The 27,549-nt window shown below is 35.7% G+C and overlaps 1 pseudogene; it reads right to left on the bottom strand.

Moving 5' to 3' along the window:
* Positions 1 to 2,859: 2,859 nt before the first annotated feature.
* Positions 2,860 to 5,874, bottom strand: LOC130708841 (olfactory receptor 1020-like; annotated as a pseudogene).
* Between the last annotated feature and the right edge of the window lie 21,675 nt (positions 5,875 to 27,549).

Here is a 27,549-nt window from a genome sequence, read left to right as displayed (position 1 = left end):
ACAGTAAAGAAAAATTTGCAAAATGGAAATAGCAAATCCTCACTTATCAATAATTTCTTTAAATATAAATGGATTAAAATTTCCAATCAAAAAACACAGAGTGGTTAAATGGATTATTTTTTTAAAAGCTAGAACAATATACTGTCTACAAGAGACTCACTTTAGTCTTCAGAACACACGTAGGCTGACTGTGAAGGGATGAGAAAAGATATTCCATGCAAGTGGCAATGAAAAGAGAGCAGGAATGGCTATACTTAGACAAAATAGACTTTAAGTCAAAAACTGTCATGAAAGACAAAGAAGACAACTGTACAATGCTAAAGGGGTCAATTCATCAAAATGATATAACTGTTATAAATATATATATCCCCAACGTCAGAGCACTTAAATATATAAAGCAAATTTTAACAGAACTGAAAGGAGAATTAGTAATACAATAATAGTAGGGAATTTCAATATGTCACTTTCAGCGATGGATAGATCATCCAAACAGAAAATCAATAAGAAAACGGCAGACTTGAACAACACTATAGACCAAATTGACCTAACAGACATATACATAATGTTCCATCCAACAGCAGTAGAATATACATTCTTCTTAAGTGCACACGGACCATTCTTCAGGATAGATCATAAAATAGGTCACAAACCAAATCTCAGCAAATTTAAGAAGATTGAATCATATCAAATATCTTTTCCAACCATAATGTTTAGAAATCAGTAACAGGAGAAAATTTTGAAAATTCATAAATAGGTGGAAATTAACATACTCTCAAGTAAACAGTGGGTCAAAGAAGATAATCAAAAGAGAAATAAAAATATCTTGAGATCAAAAAAAGAAAATACAGCATACCAAAACTTATGGGATGCTGCAAAAGCAGTTCTAAGGGAAATTTATAGTGATAAATGCCTACATTAGGAAAAAAAAAAGATCTCAAAAAATAATGTAACTTTGTACCAGAAGAAACTTGAAAAACAACAAACTAAACCTAATGTTAGCAGAAGGAAGAAAATAACAAAGATCAGAGCAGAAATAAATTAAATAAAGACTAGATAAAAATAGAAAAGATCAATGAAACTAGGAGTTGGGTTTTTGAAAGATAAACAAAATTGACAAACCTTTTGCTAGACTAACAAGAAAAAAAGGAGAGAAGACAAATAAAATTATAAATGAAAGAGGAAACATTGTAACAGTTACCACAGAAATACAAAGAATTGTAAGATACTATTATAGACATTTATACACCAACAAATTGGACAACCTAGAAAAAAATGGATAAATTCATAGAGCATACAATCTGTTAAGACCAAATCAGAAATAGAAAATCTGAGGAGACCAATAACAAGTAAGGAGATTGAACCAGTAATCAAAAATCTCCCAACAAGGAAAATGTCAGGATGGCTTCACTGGTGAATTCTGCCAAACAATTAAAGAAGAATTAATACCAATTCTTCTCAACTCTTCCAAAAAATTGAAGAGGAGGTAGTACTTCCAAATTCCCAGCATTACACTGATACCAGAGCTAAACAAGTACACTACAAGAAAATTACAATACAATATCCCTTTGAACATAGATACAAAATCCCTAAAAAAAAAAAAAAAGTAGCAAACTAAAAGCACACTAAAAAGGATCATACACCATGAACAAGTGGGATTCATCCCTGGGGTGCAGTGCTGGTTCAATATATGCAAATCATTAAATGTGATATACCACATTATAGAATGAAGAATAAAAATTATATGTTCATCTCAATTGGTGCAGGAAAAGCATTTAACAAAGTTCAGCACACTTTCATGATAAAAAGTCTTAACAAATTAGATATGGAAGGAATGTACCTCAACATAATAAAGGCCATATATTGACAAGCCCACAGCTAACATCATACTCAACAGTGAAAAGCTGAACCCTTTTCTTCTAAGATCAGTAACAAGGCAATGATGCCAACTCTCATCACTTCTATTCACTATAATACTGGAAGTCCTAGACAGATCAATTAGGCAAGAAAAAGGAATAAAAGACATCCAAATTGGAAAGGAGGAAGTAAAATTGTCTCTGTTTGCAGATGCCATAATATTATATACACAAAACCCTAAAGACTCCACCAAAAAAACTGTTAGAACTAATAAACAATTTAATAAAGATGTAGTATACAAAATCAGCTTACAAAAATTAGTTTCATTTCTATGCGCTAATAGCAAACTATATGAAAAAAGAAATTAAGAAAACAATTCTGTTTACAATAGCATCAAAAAATACCTAGAATAAATTTTACCAAAGAGGTGAAAGATCTGTACACTAAAACATTGATGAAAGAAATTGAAGACACAAATAAATAGAAAGATATTTATGTCCATGAATTAGGAAAACTAATATTGTAAGATGTCTATACTATGCAAAGTGATCTACAGATTCATTGCAATCCCTACCAAAATTCCATTGGCATTTTTCACAGAGATAGAACAAATAATCATAGAATTTGTATGTAATCACAAAAGGCACCAAATAGCCAAAGCAATCTTGAGCAAAAAGGACAAAGCTGGGGCATCACACTACCAGATCTCAAAATAGACTACAAATTTATAGTAACCAAAATAGCATGATCATAAATGGAATAAAACAAATGGACCAATGGAACAGAATAGAGAGCCCAGAAATAAATCCATGCATTTATGGTCACTTGATCTTTGGCAAAGGTACCAAAACACAAAATGGGGAAAGGAAAGTATCTTCAATAAATGGTATTGGGAAAACATTATCCTCATGCAGAAGAATGAAACTGGACACTTATCTCACTCCGTATACAAAAATCAACTAAAAATGATTAAAAACTTAAATGTCAAATCTGAAACTAAAACTACTAGAGGAAAACATAGGGCAAAAGCTTCTTGACATTGGTCTGGGCAATGGTTTTTAGCTACGACCCCAGAAGCACAAGCAACAAAGGCAAAATAGACAGATGGGATTGCATTAAGCTAAATACACTTCTGCACAGCAAAGGAAACAATCCGGAGAGTGGAGAGAAATTTATGGAATAAGAGAAAATATTTTCATACCATACATATGATTAAGAAGCTCATATCCAAAATATATAAGGAACTCATAGAACACAATACTGAGAAGAAAAACCTGATTAAAAAATAGGCACTTCTCAAAAGAAGACATACAAATGGCCAACAGGTATATGAAAAAATGTTAAACATTACTATTCATCACAGAAATGCACATCAAAATAAAAGTGAGATACCATCTCATGTCTGTTAGAATGGCTATTATCAGGAAGACAAAAGATAACAAGTGTTGGCAAGAATGTGGAGAAAAGGGAACACTTGTGCACTGTTGGTAGAAATGTAAATTGATATAGCCATCATGGAAAACAGTATGGAGGTTCCTCAAAAGATTAAAAATAGAACTACTATATGATCCAGTAATCCCACTGCTGGGTCTATATCCCAAGGAGATGAAAAGAGTCTAGAAGAGATATCCCATGTTCATTGAAACATTCACAATAGCCAAATATGGAATCAACTTAAGTGTTCATGAGCAGATGAATAGATAAAGAAAATTTGATATATATGTACAATGGATATAGTCAGCCTTAAAAAAGGAAGAAAATTGTGTCATTTGTGACAACATAGATGAACCTGGAGAACATTATGCTATGAAATAAGCCAGGCACAGAAAGACAAATACTGCATGATCTCACTTATATGTGGAATCTAAAAAAGTTAAACTCATAGTTGCAGAGAGTAGAATGATGGTTACCAGGAGCTGGGGAAAGTGTGGTGGGGAAAACAGGGAGATGTTTGTCAAAGAGTGCAAAGTTGTAGTTATATAGTTTGGATGAATAAGTTTGGAGATCTAATGTACTTCATCATGATTATAGATAATACTGTATTGAATACTGGAGATATGCTAAGAGAGTAGATTTCAGGTGCTCTTATCACAAAAATTTGGTAACTGTGAGAAGATGATATGTTTTTTAAATTTATTTTATTGAAATATAGTTGATTTACAGTGAGGTGTTAATTTTTGCTGTACAGCAAAGTGGTTCAGTTATACATATGTGTACATTCTTTTTCATATTCTTTTCCATTATGGTTAATCACAGGATATTGAATATAGTTTCCTCTGCTGTACAGTAAGACCTTGTTGGTTATCCATTCTATATATAATTTGCATCTGCTAACCCCAGACTTCCAATCCATCCCTCCCCTCCCCCCTTCCTCTAGGCAACCACAAGTCTGTTCTGTATGTCTGTGAATCTGTTTGTTTCATAGATAAGTTCACTTGTGTCATATTTTAGATTCCACATATAAGTGATATCATATGGTATCCATCTTTGTCTTTCTGACTTACTTCACTTAGTATAATAATCTCTAGATTCATCCATGTTGCTGCAAATGGCATTATTTCATTCTTTTTTATGGCTGAGTAGTACTCCATTGTATATATGTACCACATCTGCTTTATTCATTCATCTGTTGATGGACATTTAGGTTGTTTTCATGTCTTGGCTATTGTGAATAGTGCTGCTGTGAACATAGGGGTGCATGTATCTTTTTTAAATGATAGTTTTGTCCGGATATATGCCCAGGAGTGGGATTGCTGGGATGGCAACTCTATTTTTAGTTTTTTTGAGGATGCTCCATACTGTTTTCCATAGTGGCTGCACCAATTTTCATTCCCAACAGTGTAGGGGGATTCCCTTTTCGAGGGGATGGTATGTTAATTTGCTTGACTGTAATAACCATTTCATATGATATGATATGTATATGCATATCAAATCAACATGTTGTATGCCTTAAATATACACAATTTAAAAATGGTTAAAAAGAATTATTTAAAATGATATTTTAATAAATTAAAAAGTTATCATACAAATAAATGTGATCAACTGGAAAAAGAGAAAAAGAAAAGACAAAAAGAAATTCTCCAGAATGAAAAATATTGATCTATTCACTGATATTACTAGAGAATTCACCTTTTCCATCCACTTCCTCAGGACCCCCTTGATCTCCTTTTTTCTCAGGCTGTAGATGACAGGGTTAAACATAGGGGTCACAACACAGAATGGCACAGAGACCAGGATGTCCAGGATGTAGCTTATACTGGGTCTGTTATAGTTTAAGTTGGCTGTACCAAACACAGGGAGGTGGGATGCACAGTTAGAGAAGGCCTTACTCCTGCCCTGGGCAGAGGGAATGCTAAGGATGTCAGAGATGATGAGCATGTAGGTCACTGCAGTAAATAGGCAGGAGCTCAGGCCAGTGGTGGTGCTGGCCATATGGAACACAGACCCACTGAGAGAGGTGTCTGAGCAGGAGAGCTTCAGGAGCAATGGGATGTCACAGAGAAAGTGGCTGACCTGGTTGGGTCCACAGAGAGTGTCAGCACTGTGTGTTTCACAGAATTCTCCAGCCCATACAGTCAAGTCCCACTCAACAAATATACGCAGACCTTCAGACTCATGAGGAGCAGATATTGAAGAAGGTGGCAAATGGTTACATATTGGTCATGTCACAGCAGCCAACAAGACAGCGTCAGCACCAGCACCAGCACAGGTCACAAGGAATAAGATCTGGGAAAGACAGCGCTCATACAAATTGGTTTTCTTCTCCTAGAATAAGTTCACCAGCATGACCAAAATGGTGGTAGATGAGTAGCAGATGTCCAAGAAACTCAAAGTGCTGAGAAAATAATACATTGGCGTATGGAGGGCAGGATTGACTCTGACCATTGTTAATGTGAAAGTATTTCCCAGAAGAGTTATCAGATAAATGATCAAGAAGACCAGGAAGAATGACCCTTATAATTCAGGATGGTTGGAATGTCCTAGGAAGATGAATACAGCCACCACACCTTGATTTTCCATTTCTTTGAGTTCTTTCTCAATTGAAATGAAAATTAGGAAATTAAAAGACAACAAGATACAGGGACAAACACAGGGAGAACTAACACTCATCCTTTATTTCATGGATTAAATTACATCTCTTCTAGATAGTGTAGTTTGACACTTTGAGACTAGGATATATGCATTCCACCTCATTCCCATGCTCCTTTGCCCCTGTGATTACCTGTCATGCCTTCACTATTACCTATTAGTTCGTTTGACTCCCCTGTCTATAATTTCTATTAGGTGAGGGATATATCTCTCTCATTAATCCATATGTACTCTATAAAACTTTTGTGAGAATTAAGGAAGGAAGGAAATTCAGTCTTAAGCACTGACATTGAAAAATAGCAGTTGATGAATTAAACTAGAACCAAAATATTTTTCCTCCCAACCTCCTTCTTCCCTGGGAAGAAGTCACAATATCAAATTCTAATTTACTGGGTATGAAATAGCCTCCATGACCTTTTCCCCCTGGTGTTATTCATGAGAATTTGTTACATTCTGTGGCAGAAGGGAATTTGCAGATGTAGTTAAGGTTATTAATCACCTGACTTTAAAATACAGAGATCATCCTGTATTATTCAAGTGTGCCTTATCTAACCACATGAGCCCTTAAAAGCAGAGTAAAAGATGAATTCAGAGATGCAAATCACAAGTAGAATTCTATGTGTCATTGTTGGCTTGAGGATGAAGGGGGCCATGTGTTAAGGTAACAGTTTAACGGTTGGTCCTAAAATCATAAGAAACTAAATTTTTCTAACAACTTGAATAAACGTGAAGGTGGAATCTTCCCCAGAGTCTCTAGATAAGAACCCAGTCCAGATGACACACTGTGATTTCAGTTTGAGCTAGGCTCATGCTGTGTACTTCAGTGAGGCAGAGCACCCAGCTGAGCCATGCTGTGCCTGGCCTTCTGACCCACAAAACTGTGAGATAATAAGTAAGTGATTTTAAAGGAAATGCTTTCAGCTTTTCACCATTGAGTATGATGTTAGCTATGGGCTTCTCATATAAGGTCTTTATTATGTTGAGTTGTGTTCCCTCTATATATACTTTATTAAGAGTTTTTTTTAATTGTAAATGGATGTTGAATTTTATCAGAATTTTTTTCTGTATCGATTGAGATGATCAGATGGTTTTTCTTCTTCAGTTTTTTAATGTGGTGTATCACATTGATTGATTTTCAGATATTGAACCATCTTTGCATCCCTGTGACAAATCCCATTTGATCCAGGTATATGATCCTTTTAATGCATTGTTGGATTTAGTTTGCTAATATTTTGTTAAGGATTTTTGCATCTATGTTCATCAGTAATATTGGCCTATAATTTTCTTTTTTTTGTGATATCTTTGCCTGGTTTCAGTATCAGGGTGACATTGGCCGCATAGAATGAGTTCATTCCTTCCTCTGCCATTTTTTGGAATATTTTGAGAATGAGAGTCATTAACTTTTCTCTAAATGTTTGTTAGAATTCACCCGTGAAGCCATCTGGTCCTGGACTTTTGTTTGTTGGAAGTTTTTGTTTGTTCGTTTGTTTGTTTTTGTTTGTTATTACTGGTTCAATTTCATTACTGGTGATTGGTCTTTTCATATTTTCTATCTCTTCCTGATTCAGTCTTAGGAGATTGTGTATTTCTAGGAATTTGTCCATTTCTCTAGGTTTTCTATTTTATTGGCATATGTCTTTGTAGTAATCTCTTATGATCCTTTGTATTTCTGTGTTATCAGTTGTAACTTCCCCTTTTGCATTTCCGATTTTATTGATTGGGGCCCTCTCTCTTATTTCTTGATGAGTCTGGCTCTAGGTTTATCAATTTTGTTTATCTTTTCAAAGAATCAGCTCTTAGTTGCATTGATCTTTTCTATTGTATTTTTAGTCTCTATTGTATTTATTTCTGCTCTGATCTTTATGATTTCTTCTATAAACTTTTGGGTTTTTTTCTTTCTTTTCTAGTTCCTTTAGGTATAAGGTTAGGTTGTTTAATTGAGATTGCCTTGTTTCCTGAGGTAAGCTTGTATCATTATAATCTTGGTTATAGACTTGGATGTCTGATTAATTTCCCAGGTTAGGGACATTTTCAGCTATTATGTCTTCATATATGTTCCCTGTCCCTTTCTCTTTTTCTTCTCCTTCTGGGATTCCTATAATGCAAATGGCAGTATACTTGATGTTGTCCTAGAGGTCTCTTAAACTGCCCTCATTTATTTTTTTTCTTTTTTCTTTTTTCTGTTCATCTTCAGTGATTTCCACTTCTCTGTTTTCTAGCTCATTGATTCATTCCTCTGTATCATTTAGTCTCCTGTTTATTCCTTCTAGTGTATTTTTTATTTCAGTATTCTTCATCTTTCTTTGGTTGTTATTTATATTTTCTAATTCTTTGTTACAAAATTCTAACTTCTCACTGTGGGCATCCATTCTTCTCTGAAGTTCTTTGATCATCTTTATGATCATTACCTTCAACTCTTTATCAGGTAGATTCCCTGTCTCCACATCACTTAGTTATTCTTCTGGGGTTTTATCTAGTTCCTTCATTTGGAATATGTTCCTCTGTCATCTCATTTTGCCTAACTTGCTGTTGTTATTTCTATTTATCTGGTATGTTGGTTATATTTCCCGATTTTGGAGAAGTGACCTTTTGTAAGAGACATTCTATGCACCCCAGCAGTGCACTCTCCTCTGGTCATTTGAGCTATATGCTCTAGGGATGTCCATTATGTGGGTTGTGTGGATCCTACTTTTGTGGCAGGCTGACTACTATGAGTGGTCTGGTAAGCATAGCTGGCCCTGGTCCAGTTGGTTTCCAGGTCCTGCCTGTGTGGGGCTGCCAGCCACTGGTTGGGGCTGGATCATGAGGCAGGTGTCTGTGGAACCCCAGGAGGCCCCCAGGCTAGTGCTGGCTCACTGGTCAGTGGAGTCAGGTTCCAGGAGATCCCAGGGCTGGTGCCTGCTGACCAGTGTGTGAAGCCAGGTCCTGGGGCTAGTACTAGCCCACAGGTGGGCAGAGCTGGGTCCTGGGGTCTTGGTGCAGGGTCTAAAGTTCCCACAGGTCATGCAGACTGCTGTTAGGTTGGGCCAGTGCCTGACACAGATGGCTGTAGGGTTTGGGGTGTCCCAAAGCTTGTGTTGCCCCTTGGTGGATGGGGTCAGGGCCAGCCAATCCCAGGGCAGGTGCAGGCCTGCTGATTGGTATGTTGGTTCCTGCCATGGCAGGCTATATGGCTGCAGTTGTTCTGGGGTTTTGAGGTAGTTTTTAATGTATATAGAAGAAATATTTAAGAAAATTATGCAATAAATAGGTGAGAGCAAAAGAATGTGAAGCATGGTAAGGTTTCTCTGTATCACTTGAATTGATAAAATGTTGATACATGTAGACTGTGATAAGTTATGCATATATAATGTTATACCTAGACAACCACTAAAAATATTATAAAAGTGATACACTCAAAACACTATAAGTTAATCAAAATGGAATTTTTAAAAGTTCAAGGCACAGAAAAAACCTCTAGAGAAGTAAACATCAGAGAAAGCATTACAAAACAAAAAATACAGACTTAATCCCTAACATATTAATAAGTATATTAAATTTAAATTCTATTGGTCTATATATACCAATTGAAGAGAGATATTGGTACAGTAGATTTAAAAATATAAGCTAAGTGTATGTGTCTACAAGAACTTACATTAAATGTGGCAACAAAGATAAACTGAAAGTAAAAGAATGAAAATAAATATGCCATGCCAATACTAACCAAAAAGCAGCAGAAGTGTTTGCATTAATATTATATTTCAGAGAAAAGAAAATTACCAGAAGTTGAGAGGAATATTACATCATGATGAGTCAATCTATCAGGAAGACCAAGTAATTCTAAATGTGCATGCACCAAAAAACCCCAGAGCTTTGAAATACATGAAACAAAACCTGTTATACTAAAAGGAGAAAGAGGCAAGTCCACAATTATAGTAGAAGACTTCAATAGTTATTCCGCAACAATTGATCAAACAACCAGACAGAAAATCAGTAAGAATATAGAAGAACTCAACAACATAATCAACCAACAAGATCTACCATACATTTATAGAACAATCCATCCAATATCAGATAACACCTTCTTTTCAAGTGCCACAGAACATATACCAGGATAGACTATATTCTGCATATAAAACAAACTTCAATACGTTTATAAGAATTGAAATCATTCAGAGTATGTTCTCTGTCCACAAAAGGATCACACTAGAAACCAATAACAGAAGGATAACTGTAAAGTCTCCAAGCACTTGGAAAGCAAACAACACACTTCTAAATAGTCTGTGAGTAGATGTCTCAAGGGAAATTGATAAATATATTGAATGGAATGAAAATAAGAATACATATATCAAACTTTCTGGGATGTATCTAAAGCAGTGCTGAGTGGGAAATTTATACACTAAATACATTAGAGAAAAGGAAAAGTATAAAATTATTCATCTAAACTCTACACACACACACACACACACACATGCACACAAACTAGAAAAAGAAGAGCAAAATAAACCCTAAGCAAGAAGAAGGAATGAAGTTACAAAATTAAGAGCAGAAATCAGTGAAATTGAAAACAGGAAATAATAGAGAAAATCTATGAAAAACTCTGATTCTTTGAAAAGATTGATAAAATTGACAAACTTAGTAAGACTGGCAAAGAAAGAAAGACAGAAATTACCAATATCAGTGATGTAACAAGGGACATTATTACAGACCCTGCAGACATCAAATAGGTAATAAGGGAATACTACAAATAACTCTAAACATATAAATTTGACAACTTATATAAAATGGGTCAGTTCTTCAAAAAGCACAAACTACCACAGCTTACCTGATATCTTAAAAATAATTTAATTAGTTCCATCTATAACTATTAAGGGAATTAAATTCCTAACCCTAAAAATCCAAAATAGCAAAGCTCTATGCCCAGATGGGTCCACTGGAGGATTCCACCAAAATTTTAAAGAAGAATTAACATATAATTCTTCCAGAAAATAGAAGAGGAGGGAACACTTAGCAATTCATTTTATGAAGTATTACTCTGATAACAACACTAGACAAGACATCACAGCAAAAGAAAACTATAGATCAATATCCTTCATAAATATAGGTGTGAAAATCCTTAACAGCATGTTAGCATACAGAATTCAGAAATATATAAAAATAATTATACACTAATTCCAAGTGGGGTTTATTAGTGATGCAATAGTAAAAATCAACCTGTGTGACTCACCATATTAACACCTAAGAAGAAAAATTACATGATTATATCGATCAATGCAGAAAAAGCATTTGACAAAATCCAAATCCCATGCATGATAAAAACTCTCAGGAAAAAAAAAAGAAATAAAGGGGAGCTTACTCAACTTCTTCTTTATCAAGTGATAATAAGAAGCTACAAAAAACCTACATCTAACATTATACTTAGTAGTAAAAGATTGAATGCTTTCCTCTTAAGATCAGGCACAAGGTAAGGATGTCTACTCTCTCCTCTTATTCAACATATTGCTGGAAATTCTAGTCAGTGCAGTAGGAAAGAGAAGGAAATAAAAATCAGATATATTGGGAAAGAAGAAATAAAATTGTTATTTTCTGATAATACAATGATCTATGTAAAAAGAAGTCGACAAAAACATCCTGCAATGAATAAGTGCGATTAGCAATGTCACAGATAAACAAACAGAAATAAACTGTTCATTTATGTACTATCAATGAGCATGTGGAAACCAAAATTAGAAATAGAATACCATTTGCCATTTTTCAAAAAGAAAATGCTTAGATGTAAACCTAACCAAACATTTACAAAGAGTTGTATGCTGAAAACTATAAAATGTGTATGAAAGAAATCAAAGAAAGATCTAAATAAATGGAGGGACATATAGTGTTCATGGATTAGAAGACTCAGTATAATAAAGATGTCAGTTCTCCTGAAATTGACATACAGGTTTAATGCATTTCCAATCAAATTCCAGCAGAATTTTTTTGTAGATGTAGATAAGATTATTCCAAAATTTAAATGGAAAAGTAAATGAACTGGAATACCTAAAATATTTTGAAAAGAAGAATAAAGTGGGAAGAATTCTACCCTATAACTAAACTGTGTTGTATTGGTGTAGAGATAGATTAATGGAACATAATAGAGAACTCAGACAGACTCACACTACTAAACACAACTGATTTTTGACAAATGTACAAGGGAAATTTAATGGAGGAAGAGTAGTCTTTCAAATAAGTGGTGTTGGATGGCCCTGTCCACCAGAGGAACAAGACCCAGATCCACTCACCAGTGAGCAGAAACCAGTCCCTCCCACCAGGAGCTCTGCACAAGCCTCTTAGACAGCCTCATCCACCAGAGGACAGACAGCAGAGGCAAGGAGAACTACAATTCTGCAGCCTACAGAACAGAAACCGCAATCACAAAAAGTTAAACAAAATGAGACAGCAGAGGAATATGTCCCAGATAAAGGAACAAGATAAAACCCCAGAAGAAAAACTAAGTGGAGATAGGCAATCTACCAGAAAAAGAATTCAGAGTAATGATAGTGAAGATGATCCAAGATCTCAGAAAACAAATGTAGGCACAGATTAAGAAGGTACAAAGAATCTTTAACATAGAGCTAGAGGATCTAAAGAACAAAGAGAGATGAACAATACAATAACTGAAATGAAAAATACACTAGGAGTCAATAGCAGAATAAGTGAGGCAGAAGAACAGATAAGTGAACTGGAAGGCAGAATGGTGGAAATCACTGCCACAGAACAGAATAAAGAAAAAAGAATGAAAAGAAATGAAGACAGTCTAAGAGACCTATGGGACAAAATTAAAAACACCAACATTCACATTATAAAGGTCCCAGAAGGAGAAGAGAGAGAGAAAGGGCCTGAGAAAATACTTGAAGAAATAATAGCTGAAAAATTCCCTAACATGGGAAAGGAAACAGTCACCCAAGTCCAAAAAGCACAGAGGGTCCCAGGCAGGATAGGCTCAAGGAGGAACACAATAAGACACATAGTAATCAAATTGACAAAAATTAAAGACAAAGCAAAAATATTAAAAGTAACAAGGGAAAAGCAACACATAACATACAAGGGAACTCCCATAAGGCTAACAGCTGATTTCTCAGCAGAAACTCTGCAGGCCAGAAGGGAGTGGCATGATATATTTAAAGTGATGAAAGGAAAGAACCTACAACCAAGAATACTCTACCCAGGAAGACTCTCATTCAGATTCGCCAGAGAACTCAAAAGCTTTACAGATATGCAAAAGCTAAGGGAATTTAGCAACATCAGACCAGCTTTGCAACATAAATGCTAAAGGAACTTCTCTAAGTGGAAAAGAAACGGCCACTACTAGAAGCTAGAAATTATGAATGGAGAAGCTCACTGGTAAAGGCAAACATACAGTAAGTGTAGGAAATCATCCAGACACAAATATGATATCAAAACCAGCAATTGTGAGAAGAGGAGAGCACAAATGCAGGATATTGGAAATGCACTTTAAATTAAAAGACCAGCAACTTAAAACAACCTTGTTTATACATAGACGGCTATGTCAAAACTTCATGATAGTCACAAACCAAAAATCTACAATAGATACACACGCAAAAAAGAAAAAGGAATCCAAACACAACACTAAATTTAATCATCAAATTACAAGAGAAGAGAACAAAAGAGGAAGGGAAGAAAAAAGACCTACAAAAACAAATCCAAAACAATTAAGAAAATATCAATAGGAACATACATATCGATACTTACCTTAAATGTAAATGTATCAAATGCTCCAACCAAAAGACTTTGACTGGCTGAATGGATACAAAAACAAGACCTGTATATATGCTGTCTACAAGAGATCCACTTTGGATCTAGGGACATATACACAATGAAAGTAAGGGGATGGAAAAATATATTCAATGCAAATAAAAATCAAAAGAAAGCAGGAGTAGCAATACTTATATCAGACAAAATAGGCTTTAAAATAAAGACTGTTACAAATGATGAGGAAGAACATTAAATAATGATCAAGAGCTCAATCAAGGAAGAAGATATAACAATTATAAGTATATATGCACCCAACATAGGAGCACCCCAATATATAAGGTCAATGCTAACAGCCATAAAAGGAGAAATCAACAATAATGCAATAATAATGGGGAACTTTCACACCCCAGGTTCATCAATGGACAGATCATCCAGACAGAAGATCAACAAGGAAACACAGGCCTTAAATGACACATTAGACCAGATGGTCTTGATTGATACTGATAAAGCATTCCATCCAAAAGCAGCAGAATACACATTCTTCTCAAGTGCACATGGAACAGTCTCCAAGATTGATCACATGCTGGGCCAGAAAGCAAGCCTTGGTAAATTTAAGAAAATTGAAATCATATCAAGCATCTTTTCTGACCACAATGCTATGAAATTATAAATAAACTACAAGAAAAAAAAAGTGGAGGCTAAACAATATGCTACTAAACAACCAATGGATCACTGAAGAAATCGAAGAGGAATTTTAAAAAGTACATAGAGGCAAATGAAAATGAAAGCATGATGATCCAAAACCTATGGGACACAGCAAAAAGAGATGTAAGAGGGAAGTTTATAGCAATATAATCTTACCTGAGGAAACAAGAAAAATCACAAATAAACAGTCCAACCTTACACCTAAAGCAACTAGAGAAAGAAGAACAAAGAAAACCCAAAGTTAGTAGAAGGAAAGAAATCGTAAAGATCGGAGCAGAAATAAATGAAATAGAGATGAAGAAAACAATAGACCAGATCAATGAAACTAAAAGCTGGTCCTTTGAAAAGATAAAGAAAATTGATAAACCTTTAGACAAACTCATCAAGAAAAAAAGGGAGAGGGCTCAAATCAATAAAATTAGAAATGAGGAAGAAGTTATAACAGATGCCACAGAAATACAAAGGACCATAAGAGACTACTACAAGCAATGATATGCCAATAATATGGGCAACCTGGAAGAAATGGACAAATTCTTAGAAAGGTACAATCTCCCAAGACTGAACCAGGAAGAAATAGAAAATATGAACAGACAAATCACAAGTACTAAAGTTGAAACTGTGATTAAAGAACTCCCAACAAACAAATGTCTGGGACAAGATGGCTTCACAGGCGAATTCTGTCAAACATTTAGAGAACAGTTAAAACCCATCCTTCTGAAACTATTCCAAAAAATTGCAGAGGAAAGAATAGTCCCAAACTCATTCTATGAGGCCACCATCACCCTGATGCTAAAACCAGACAAAGATACCACAAAAAAAGAAAATTACAGGCCAATATCCCTGATGAACATAGATAGACGTGAAAATCCTCAAAAAAAGAAATGCTAGCAAACCAAATCCAACAATACATTAAAAGGATCATACACCACGATCAAGTGGGATTTATCCCAGGGATGCAAAGATTTTTCAATATCCACAAATCAATCAGTGTGATACACTACATTAACAAATCGAAGAATAAAACCATATGATCATCTCAATAGATGCAGAAATAGCTTTTAACAAAATTCAACACCCATTTATGAAAAAACTCTCCATAAAGTGGGCATAGAGGTAACATACCTCAACATTATAAAGGCCATATATGACAAACCTACAGCTAACATCATACTTAATGGTGAAAAGCTGAAAGTATTTCCTCTAAGAACAGGAACAAGACAAGGATGTCCACTCTTACCACTTTTATTCAACATAGTTTTGGAAGTCCTAGCCATGGCAATCAGAGAAGAAAAAGAAATAAAATGAATCCAAATTGGTAAAGAAGAAGTAAATCTGTCACTGTTTGCAGATGACATGATATTAGACATAGAAAATCTTAAAGATGCTACCAGAAAACTACTAGAGCTCATCAATGAATTCAGTAAAGTTGCAGCTACAAAATTAATGCACAGAAATCTGTTGCATTTCTATACACTAACAAGGAAAGATCAGAAAGAGAAATTAAGAAAACACTCCCATTTACCATCACATCAAAAAGAATAAATTACCTAGGAACAAACCTATTGAAGGAGGCAAAAGAGCTGTACTCCAAAAACTGTAAGATGCTGATGAAAGAAATTGAAGATGACACAAACAGATGGAGAGATATACCATGTTCTTGGATTGGAAGAATCAATATTGTGAAAATGACTCTACTACCCAAAGCAATCTACAGATTCAGTGCAATTCCTGTCAAATTACCAATGGTATTTTTCACAGAACTAGAACAAAAAATCTTAAAATTTGTATGGAGACACAAAAGACTCCAAATAGCTGAATCAATCTTGAGAAAGAAAAATGAAGCTGGAGGAATCAGGCTCCCTGACTTCAGGCTATACTACAAAACTACAGTCATCAAAACTGTATGGTACTGGCACAAAAACAGAAATATAAATCAATGGAACAGGATAGAAAGCCCAGAAATAAACCCACACACCTATGGTCAATTAATGTATGACAAAGGAGGTAAGACTATACAATGGAGAAAAGACAGTCTCTTTAATAAATGATACTGGGAAAAGTGGACAGCTATTTACATGTAAAAAAATGAAATTAGAACATTCTTTAACACCATACACAAAAATTAAACTAAAAATGGATTAAAGACCTAAATGTAAGACCAGACACTATAAAACTCTTAGAGGAAAACATAGGCAGAACACTCTTTGACATAAATCACAGCAATATCTTTTTCAAACCATCCCTAGAGTAATGGAAATAAAAAACACAAATAAACAAATGGGACCTAATTAAACTCAAAAGCTTTTGCACGGCAAAGGAAACCATAAACAAAATAAAAAGACAACCCACAGAATGGGAGAAGATATTTGCCAATGATGCAATCGACAAGGGATTAGTCTCCAAAATTTACAAACAGCTCATGTGGCTTAATATCATCAAAACAAGCAACCCAATCAAAAAATGAGCAGAAGACCTAAATAGACATTTATTCAAAGAAGACATAGAGCTGGCCAAGAGACACATGAAAAGTTGTTCAACATCGCTAATTATTAGAGAAATGCAAATCAAAACTACAATGAGATATCACCTCACACCAGTCAAAATGGTTATCATCAAAAAATCCACAAACAATAAATGCTGGAGAGGGGGTGGAGAAAAGGGAACACTCTTGCACTATTGGGGGGAATGTAAATTGATACAGCCACTATGGAGAACAGTATGGAGGTTCTTCTAAAAACTAAAAATGGAGCTACCATATGACCCAGCAATCCCACTCCTGGGCATATATCTGGAGAAAAACATGGTCCAGAAGGATAAATGCACACCAATGTTCATTGCAGCACAGTTTACAATAGCCAAGACATGGAAGCAACCTAAATGTCCATCAACAGAGATATGGGTAAAGAAGATGTGGTACGTATATACAATGGAATATTGCTCAGCCATTAAAAAGAATGAAATAATGTCATTTGCGGCAACATGGATGGACCTAGAGATTGTCATACTGAGTGAAGTAAATCAGACAGAGAGAAATATCAGATGATATCATTTATATGTGGAATCTATAAAGAAATGATACAAATGAACTTATTTACAAAACAAACAGATTCACAGACTTAGAGAAGCAACTTATTGTTATTGGGGGTAAGGGTGGGGGGAGGGATAGATTGGGAGCTTGGGATTGACATGTACACACCACTATATTTTAAATAGATAATCAACAAGGACCTACTATATAGCACAGGTTACTCTGCTCAATATTCTGTAATAACCTAAATGGGAAAAGAATTTGAAAAAGAATATATACAGGTATATGTATAATTGAATCACTTTGCTGCATACCTGAAATGAACACAATTTTGTTAATCAACTATACTCCAATATAAAATAAAAAATTTTTTAATTGTGTTGGAGCAGTTAGATATCCACAAGCAAACAACAAAAAACAAACTCTAAAGTGAACCTCAGCCTAAATCACACCTTATATAAAAAATTAACTCAAAATGGATCATTTAAATTTAAACCACCAAACTGAAGTTTTAGATTAAAAATAAGAGAAAATCTTTGGGACCTATGATTAGTGAAGATTCTTTAGACATGATATCAAAAGTCTGATCCATAAAAGGAAAAAAATGATAAATTTCCCATCAGAACTAAAAACTTTTACTCTGAGAATGATTAAAGGTGAAAATACAAGTTATGGATTTGGAGAAAACATGTCCAAACCAGATATCTGACAAAGGACTCAGAATATATATATATATATATATATATATATATATATACACATACATATATATATATATATATTTATTTATTTATTTATTTTTTAATAGAGAGTTTTAAAATAAATTTATTTTATTTATTTGTGGCTGCATTGGGTCTTTGTTGCTGCACATGGGCTTTCTCTAGTTGCGGTGAGCAGGCTTCTCATTGCAGTGGCTTCTCTTTTTGCGGAGCACAGGCTTTAGGCTTGGGCTTCAGTAGTTGTGGCATGCAGGCTCAGTAGTTGTGGTGCACAGGCTCTAGAGCACAGGCTCAGTAGTTGTGGCACACGGGCTTAGTTGCTCTGTGACATGTGGGATCCTCCTGGACCAGGGATTGAACCCATGTCCCTGGCATTGTCAGGCAGATTCTTAACCACTGCACCACCAGGGAAGCCCAGAATATATTTTTAAGAGCCTCAAACTTAACAGTAAAAAAAAAAACCATTCTAATTAGAAAATGGCAAAATACATGAAGAGACATTTCACAAAAGAGGTTATACAGATAGAGATCATATCAATCTCAATATCACCAGCTACTAGGGAAGAACAAGTAAAGACCATGATGAGATATCACAGCATACCTGTTAGAGTAGCTCACATAAAAAAATAGTGATAGTGCCAAAGACTAGCAAGAATGTGGAGAAAATAGATCTCTCTCACATTGCTGGTAGAAATATAAAATGACACAACCACTCTGAAAAATAGTTTAAAAGTTTCTTTAAAAACTAAACATGCATTTACTATACAAGCCAGAAATTGCTCTCCTGGGGCATTTGCCTAGGGAAATGAATACTAATACCCACATTAAAGCCTGTATATGATTATTCAAGCCAGTTTTATTTGTAGTAGCCAAAAACTGGGAACAACTAAAATGTTCTGTAATTGATGAGTGGTTAAACAGGCTCTGGTATATACATACCATAGAATACTTCCAAGCAACAAAAGAAATGAATTATTAATATGTATAGCAACTTGGATTGATCTTAATGGCATTATTCTGAGTCAAAAAGCCCAATCTCAAAAGGTTTATGTAACATTCTCAGAAGGACATTTATATAACATTCTCAGAAGGACAAAATTATACAGATGGAGAACAGATTAGTGGTTGCCAGGAGTTAGGAATGTTTGGGAAGAAGAGCAGGTCTATTAAAGAGTAGCATGAGAGAGAGATTTGTGGTGATGGAATAGTTCTGTACCTTAACTGTAGTGGTAGTTACACAAATCACATGTGATAACACAGAACTCTACACACACATTATAATGTATAATGTCAGTTTCCTGGTTTTGATATTGTACTATAATTATGTAAAATGTAACCAATTAGGGAAACTTGTTGAAGGGTACATAGGACCTCTCTGTACTATCATTATGACTTTTTTAATATGTAATTATTTCAAATAAGAAGTTTAAAAAAATTTAATGAAGAAGAAATTAAGATATCCCCAGATAAACAAAGTAGAGATAATTAATCACAAGAAGTCCAATCCTACAAGGTGTACTAAAGGGAATTCTTCAGGCTTAAAAGAAAGGACACTAGAGAGTAATTCAAATCCACATGAAGAAATAAAGAGCACCAGTAAAGATAATTAATAAGTAAATACAAAAGACATTATAAAAATATTTTAAAACATTTTTCTTCTCCTAACTGATTTAAAAGACTTCTGTGTAAAATAATAATTACAAATCTGCACTAATGGGCTTACAATGGAAAGTAAGAGAGTTTGGAGCACAGTTACTATATACCACTGGAATTAAGTTAGTATTAATCTGAGCTAGTTTGATTTAAATTAAGATGCATATTGCAATCGTCATAGTAAACACTGAGGAAATAACTTGAAAATATATAGTGAAGAGTCCAGGTATATGGAATTGTCTGTACCTTCCCTCAGTTTTGCTGTAAAACTAAAATGTCTCCAAAAATAAAGTCTAAGTTTTTAAAAAAGCAAATCACCAAAACAAAAGAAAAATAAAAGAATTTAAATAATACACTTGATAATATCTACTTAACACAAAAGGTGGCAGTAATTAAAGAACAACAAGTGCATATAACAAATTGCACAATGGCAGATGTAAATCCTACCATTTCAATTAGTACATTAAATGTAAGTGGATTAAACACTCCAAATATAAGGCAGGAGTTGTCAGATTGGATTAAAAACAGGATCCAATTTTATATACCCAATTATACATAAAGTGTGTTTCTACAAGAAACACAATTTAGGTTCAAAAACACAAATAGATTAAAGTAAAAGAATGGAAAAATATGTCCAATCACTAACTAAAACACCATGCAAACAGTAACTAAAAGAACTGAAATGACTATATTATTATCAAGAAAAACAGACTTTAAGACCAAAAACAAGCTTATTTAAGAGAAAAAAACTTACTGGAGACAAAGAAGGACATTTGATATGAAAAAAAATTCAATTCAGAGGGAAGCTATAATAATTATAAATATGTGAACATATATATGTATGTATATATATAAATGTACTTAACAACAGAGCCCAAAAATATATGAAACAAAAACTGACAGAATCAGGGGGACCTTCAAGATGGCGGAGGAGTAAGACGTGGAGATCACCTTCCTCCCCATAAATACATCAGAAATACATCTACATGTGGAACAACTCCTACAGAACACCTACTGAACACTGGCAGAAGACCTCAGACTTCCCAAAAGGCAAGAAAATCCCCACGTACCTGGGTAGGGCAAAAGAAAAAACAGAGACAAAAGAATAGGGATGGGACCTGCACCTCTGGGAGGGAGCTGTGAAGGAGGAAAAGTTTCCATACACTAGGAAGCCCCTCCACTGGCAGAGATGGGGTGTAGGCAGGGGGGAAAGCTTTGGAGCCATGGAGGAGAGTGCAGCAACAGGGCTGCAGAGGGCAAAGCAGAGAGATTCACACACAGAGGATCAGTGCCAACCAGCACTCACTGGCCTGAGACGCTTGTCTGCTCACCTGCTGAGACATGTGGGGGCTGGGAGCTGAGGCTCGGGCTTCAGAGGTCACACCCCAGGGAGAAGACTGGGGTTGGCCACATGAAGACAGCCTGAAGGGGGCTAGTGCAACACAACTAGCCGGGAGGGAGTCAGGGAAAAAGTCTGGACCTGCCGAAGAGGCAAGAGACCTTTGTATTGGGGTGCATGAGGAGAGGGGATTCCTTCCCTGTGTGCCCACAGAAGGCAGAGCACTGCCTAAGCAAGCTCCAGAGACGGGTATGAACTGCGGCTATCAGCTTAAACCCCAGAGACGGGCATGAAACATTAATGCTGCTACTGCTGCCACCAAGAATCCTGTGTGCAAGCACAGATCACTATCCACAACCCCCCACAGAAACCTGTGCAGCATGCCACTGCCAAGGTCCTGACATCCAGGGACAACTTCCCCAGGAGAACTCACTGTGTGCCTCAGGCTGTTGCAACATCACTCTGGCCTCTGCCTCCACAGGCTCGCCCTGCATTCCAATTATGACTACCAAAACCCTTCCTCTCCCCAACCTGAGAGAGCAAGAGAGCCCTAATCAGCCTCTGCTTTAACTCCCTCCTGTCTAGGTGGGGAACAGACACCTGAAGGTGATCTACACACAGAGGCGGGGCCAAAACCAAAGCTGAACCCCAGGAGCTGTGCAAACAAAGAATAGAAAGGGAAATTTCCCTGTGAAGCCTCAGGAGATTAAATCCCCACAATCAACTTGATGAACCCTGCATCTGTGGAATACCTGAATAGATAATGAATGTTCCCAAAATTGATGTGGTGGCCTTTGGGGGCAACAGTAGACTTGGGGTTTGCTGTCTGCAACTGATTTGTTTCTGATTTTTATTTTTATCTTAGTTTAGTTTTTAGTGCTTGTTATAACTGGTGGATTTCTTTATTGGTTTGGTTGCCCTCTTCTTTTTTCTTAATTTATATTTTTAATTTTTAATTATTAAAAATTTTTATATTTTTTATTTGATTAATTTTTGATTTAATTTTTAAATTTTTCTAAATTTAAAAAATTTTTTTAATTTAAAAAATTGTTTTTCCTCCTTTTTTTCCTTCCTTTTCTTCTGAGCCGTGTGGCTGACAGGGTCTTGGTGCTCTGGCCGGTGTCGGGCCTAAGCCTCTTGAGGTGGGAGAGCTGAGTCCAGGACACTGGACCACCAGAGAACTCCTGGGCCCATGTAATATCAGTCAGCGAGAGCTCTCCCACAGATCTCTGTCTCAACACTAACACCCAGCTCCACCCAATGGCCAGCAAGCTCGAGCACTGGATGCCCCATGCCAAAAAACTTGCAAGACAGGAACGCAACCCCAGCCATTAGCAGAGAGTCTGCCTAAAATCATAGTAAGTTCACAGACACCCCAAAACACACCACCAGACGTGGCCCTGCCCACCAGAAAGACAAGATCCAGTCCCATCCATCAGAACACAGGCACCAGTCACCTCCACCAGGAAGCCTACACAACCCACTGAACCAACCTCACCCACTGGGGGCAGACACCAAAAACAACAGGAACTATGAACCTTCAGCCTGCAAGAAGGAGACCCTAAACACAGTAAGTTAAACAAAATGAGAAGACAGAGAAATACACAGCAGATGAAGGAGCAAGGTAAATACCCACCAAACCAAACAAATGAAGAGGAAAGAGTCAGTCTATCTGAAAAAGAACTCAGAATAATGATGGTAAAGATGATCCAAAATCTTGGAGATAGAATGGAGAAAACACAAGAAACGTTTAGCAAGGACCTAGAAGAACTGAAGAGCAAACAAACAATGATGAACAACACAGTAAATGAAAATAAAAATTCTCTAGAAGGAATCAATAGCAGAATAACTGAGGCAGAAGAATGGATAAGTGACCTGGAAGATAAAATAGTGGAAATAACTGCTGTAGAGCAGAATAAAGAAAAAAGAATGAAAAGAATTGCGGACAGTCTCAGATACCTCTGGGACAACATTAAATGCACCAACATTCGAATTATAGGGGTCCCAAAAGAAGAAGAGAAAAGAAAGGGTCTGAGAAAATATTTGAAGAGATTATAGTTGAAAACTTCCCTAACATGGGAAAGGAAATAGTCAATGAAGTCCAGGAAGTGCAGAGAATCCCATACAGGATAAATCCAAGGAGAAACACACCAAGACACATATTAATCCAACTATCAAAAATTAAACACAAAGAAAAAATATTAAAAGCAGCAAGGGAAAAGCAACAAATAACATACAAGGGAATCCCTGTAAGGTTAACAGCTGATCTTTCAGCAGAAACTCTGCAAGCCAGAAGGGAGTGGCAGGACATACTTAAAGTGATGAAAGGGGAAAACCTATAACCAAGATTACTCTAATAATCAAGGATGTTATTCAGATTCAGTGGAGAAATTAAAACCTTTACAGACAAGCAACAGTTAACAGAACTCAGCAGCACCAAACGAGCTTTACAACAAATGTTAAAGGAACTTCTCTAGGCAGGAAACACAAGAGAAGGAAAAGACATACAAAAACAACCCCAAACAATTAAGAAAATGGTAATAGGAACATACATATCAATAATTACCTTAAATGTAAATGGATTAAATGCTCTAACCAAATGACATAGACTGGCTAAATGTATACAAAAACAAGACCCGTATATATGCTGTCTGAAAGAGACCCACTTCAGACCTATGGACACATACAGACTGAAAGTGAGGGGATTGAAAAAGATATTCCATGCAAATGGAAATCAAAAGAAAGCTAGAGTAGCAATTCTCATATCAGAAAAAACAGACTTTAAAATAAAGACTATTACAAGAGACAAAGAAGGACACTACATGATGATCAAGGGATCAATCCAATAAGAAGATATAACAATTGTAAATATTTATGCACCCAACACAAGATCACCTCAACACATAAGGCAAATGCTAACAGCCATAAAAGGGGAAATCAAAAGTAACACAATAATAGTAGCGGACTTTAACAGCCCACTTTCACCAATGGACAGATCAACCAAAATTAAAATAAATAAGGAAACACAAGCTTTAAATGAAACACTAAACAAGATGGACTTAATTGATATTTATAGGACATTCCATCCAAAGAAAACAGAATACACATTCTTCTCAAGTACTCATGGAACATTGTCCAGGATAGATCATATCTTGGGTCAAAAATCAAGCCTTGGTAAATTTAAGAAAATTGAAATCTTATCAAGTATCCTTTCCAACCACAATGCTATGAGACTAGATATCAATTACAGGAAAAAATCTGTAAAAAAATACAAACACATGGAGGCTAAACAATATGCTACTAAATAACCAAGGGATCACTGAAGAAATCAAAGAGGAAATCAAAACATACCTAGAAACTAATGGCAATGAAAACAGGACTACCCAAAACCGATGGGGTGCAACAAAAGCAGTTCTAAGAGGGAAGTTTATAGCAATACAATCCTACATCAAGAAAAAAGAAAAATCTCAAATAAACAACCTACCCTTACACATAAAGCAAATAGAGAAATAAGAACCAAAAAAAACCCAAAGTTAGCAGAAGGAAAGAAATCATAAAGATAAGAACAGCAATAAATGACAAAGAAATGAAGGAAACAATAGCAAAGATCAATAAAACTAAAACTGGTTCTTTGAGGAGATAAATAAAATTGATAAACCATTAGCCAGACTCGTCAAGAAGAAAAGGGAGAAGACTCAAATCAATAGAATTAGAAATGAAAAAGGAGAAGTAGCAACTGACACTGCAGGAATACAAAGGATCATGAGAGATTACTACAAGCAACTCTATGCCAATAAACTGGACAACCTGGAAGAAATGGACAAATTCTTAGAAAAGCACAACCTTCCAAGACTGAACCAGGAAGAAACAGAAAATAAGAGCAGACCAATCACAAGCACTGAAATGGAAACTCTAATTAAAAATCTTCCAACAAACAATAGCCCAAGACCAGAGGGCTTCACAGGTGAATTGTATCAAACATTTAGAGAAGAGCTAACACCTATCCTTCTCAAACTCTTCCAAAATAGAGCAGAGGGAGGAACACTCCCAAACTCATTGTACCAGTCCACCAACGCCCTGATACCAAAACCAGACAAAGATGTCACAAACAAAGAAAACTACAGGCTAATATCACTGATGAACATCGACGCAAAAATCCTCAACAAAATACTAACAAACAGAATCCAACAGCATATTAAAAGAATCATACACCATGATCAAGTGGGGTTTATCCCAGGAATGCAAGGAATCTTCAATATACACAAATCAATCAATGTGATACACCATATTAACAAACTGAAGGAGAAAAACCATATGATCATCTCAATAGATGCAGAGAAAGCTTTCGACAAAATTCAACACCCATTTATGATAAAAACTCTCCAGAAAGTAGGCATAGAGGGAACTTTCCTCAACATAATAAAGACCATATGACAAACCCACAGCCAACATCGTCCTCAAAGGTGAAAAACTGAAACGATTTCCACTAAGATCAGGAACAAGACAAGGTTGCCCACTCTTACCACTGTTATTCAACATAGTTTTGGAAGTTTTAGCCACAGCAATCAGAGGAGAAAAAGAAATAAAGGGAATCCAAATTGGAAAAGAAGAAATAAAACTGTCATTGTTGCAGATGACATGATACTATACATAGAGAATCCTAAAGATGCTAGCAGAAAACTACTAGAGCTAATCAATGAATTTGGTAAAGTAGCAGGATACAAAATTAATTCACAGAAATCTCTTGCACTCTATACACTAACAATGAAAAATCTGAAAGGGAGATCAGCTTGGTGCTTTGTGACCACCTAGAGGGGTGGGATAGGGAGGGTGGGAGGGAGGGCGATGCAAGAGGGAAGAGATATGGGGACATATGTATATGTATAACTGATTCACTTTGTTATAAAGCAGAAACTAACACACAATTGTAAAGCAATTATACTCTAATAAAGATGTAAAAAAAAATCTGAAAGAGAAATGAAGGAAACACTCTCATTTACCATTGCAACAAAAAGTATAAAATAACTAGGAATAAACCTACCTAAGGAGACAAAATACCTGTATGCAGAAAACTATATAAGACACTGATGAAAGAAATTAAAGACGACACAAACTGATGGAGAGATATACCATGTTCTTGGAATGGAAGAATCAATATTGTGAAAATGACTATACTACACAAAGCAATCTACAGATTCAGTGCACTCCCTATCAAACTACCAATGGTATTTTTCACAGAAACAGAAGAAAAAATTTCACAATTTGCATGGAAACACAAAAGACCCCAAATAGAGAAACCAATCTTGAGAAAGAAAAATAGAGCTGGAGGAATCAGGCTCCCTGACTTCAGACTATACTACAAAGTGACAGTAATCAGGACAGTATGGTACTGACACAAAAAAAGAAATATAGATCAATGGAACAGGATAGAAAGCCCAGAGATAAACCCATGCACATATGGTCACATTATCTTTGATAAAGGAGGCAAGAATATACAATGGAGAAAAGACAGCTTCTTCAATAAGTGGTGCTGGGAAAACTGGACAGCTACATGTAAAAGAATGAAATTAGTATACTCCCTAACACCATACACACAAATAAACTCAAAATGGATTAAAGACCTAAATGTAAGGCCAGACACTATCAAACTCTTAGAGGAAAACATAGGCAGAGCACTCTATGACATAAATCACAGCAAGATCCTTTTTGACCCACCTCCTAGACAAATGGAAATAAAAACCAAAATAAACAAATGGGACCTAATGAAACTTAAAAGCTTTTGCATAGCAAAGGAAACCAGAAACAAGATGAAAAGACAACCCTCAGAATGGGAGAAAATATTTGCAAATGAAGCAACTGACAAAGAATTAATCTCCAAAATATAAAAGCAGCTCATGCAGCTCAATATTAAAAAAACAAACAACCCAATCCAAAAATGGGCAGAAGACCTAAATAGACATTTCTCCAAAGAAGATACACAGATTGCCAACAAACACATGAAAGGATGCTCAACATCACTAATCATTAGAGAAATGCAAATCAAAACTACAATGAGGTATCACCTCACACCAGTCAGAATGGCAGTCATCAAAAAATCTACAAACAACAAATGCTGGAGAGGGTGTGGAGAAAAGGGAACCCTCCTGCACTATTGGTGCAAATGTAAATTGAATGGAGAACAGCCACAATGGAGAACAGTATGGAGGTTCCTTAAAAAACTAAAAATAGAACTATCGTACGACCCAGCAATCCCACTACTGGGCATACACCCTAAGAAAACCCTAATTCAAGAAGAGTCATGTACCACAATGTTCATTGCAGCTGTATTTACAATAGCCAGGACATGGAGGCAACCTAAGTGTCCATCGACAGATGAATGGATAAAGAAGATGTGGCACATATATACAATGGAATATTACTCAGCCATAAAA

The sequence above is a fragment of the Balaenoptera acutorostrata genome, chromosome 1 (genome assembly GCF_949987535.1).
Source record: "Balaenoptera acutorostrata chromosome 1, mBalAcu1.1, whole genome shotgun sequence".
Classification (NCBI taxonomy): Eukaryota; Metazoa; Chordata; class Mammalia; order Artiodactyla; family Balaenopteridae; genus Balaenoptera; species Balaenoptera acutorostrata.
This window is presented reverse-complemented; position numbering and strand designations above follow the sequence as displayed.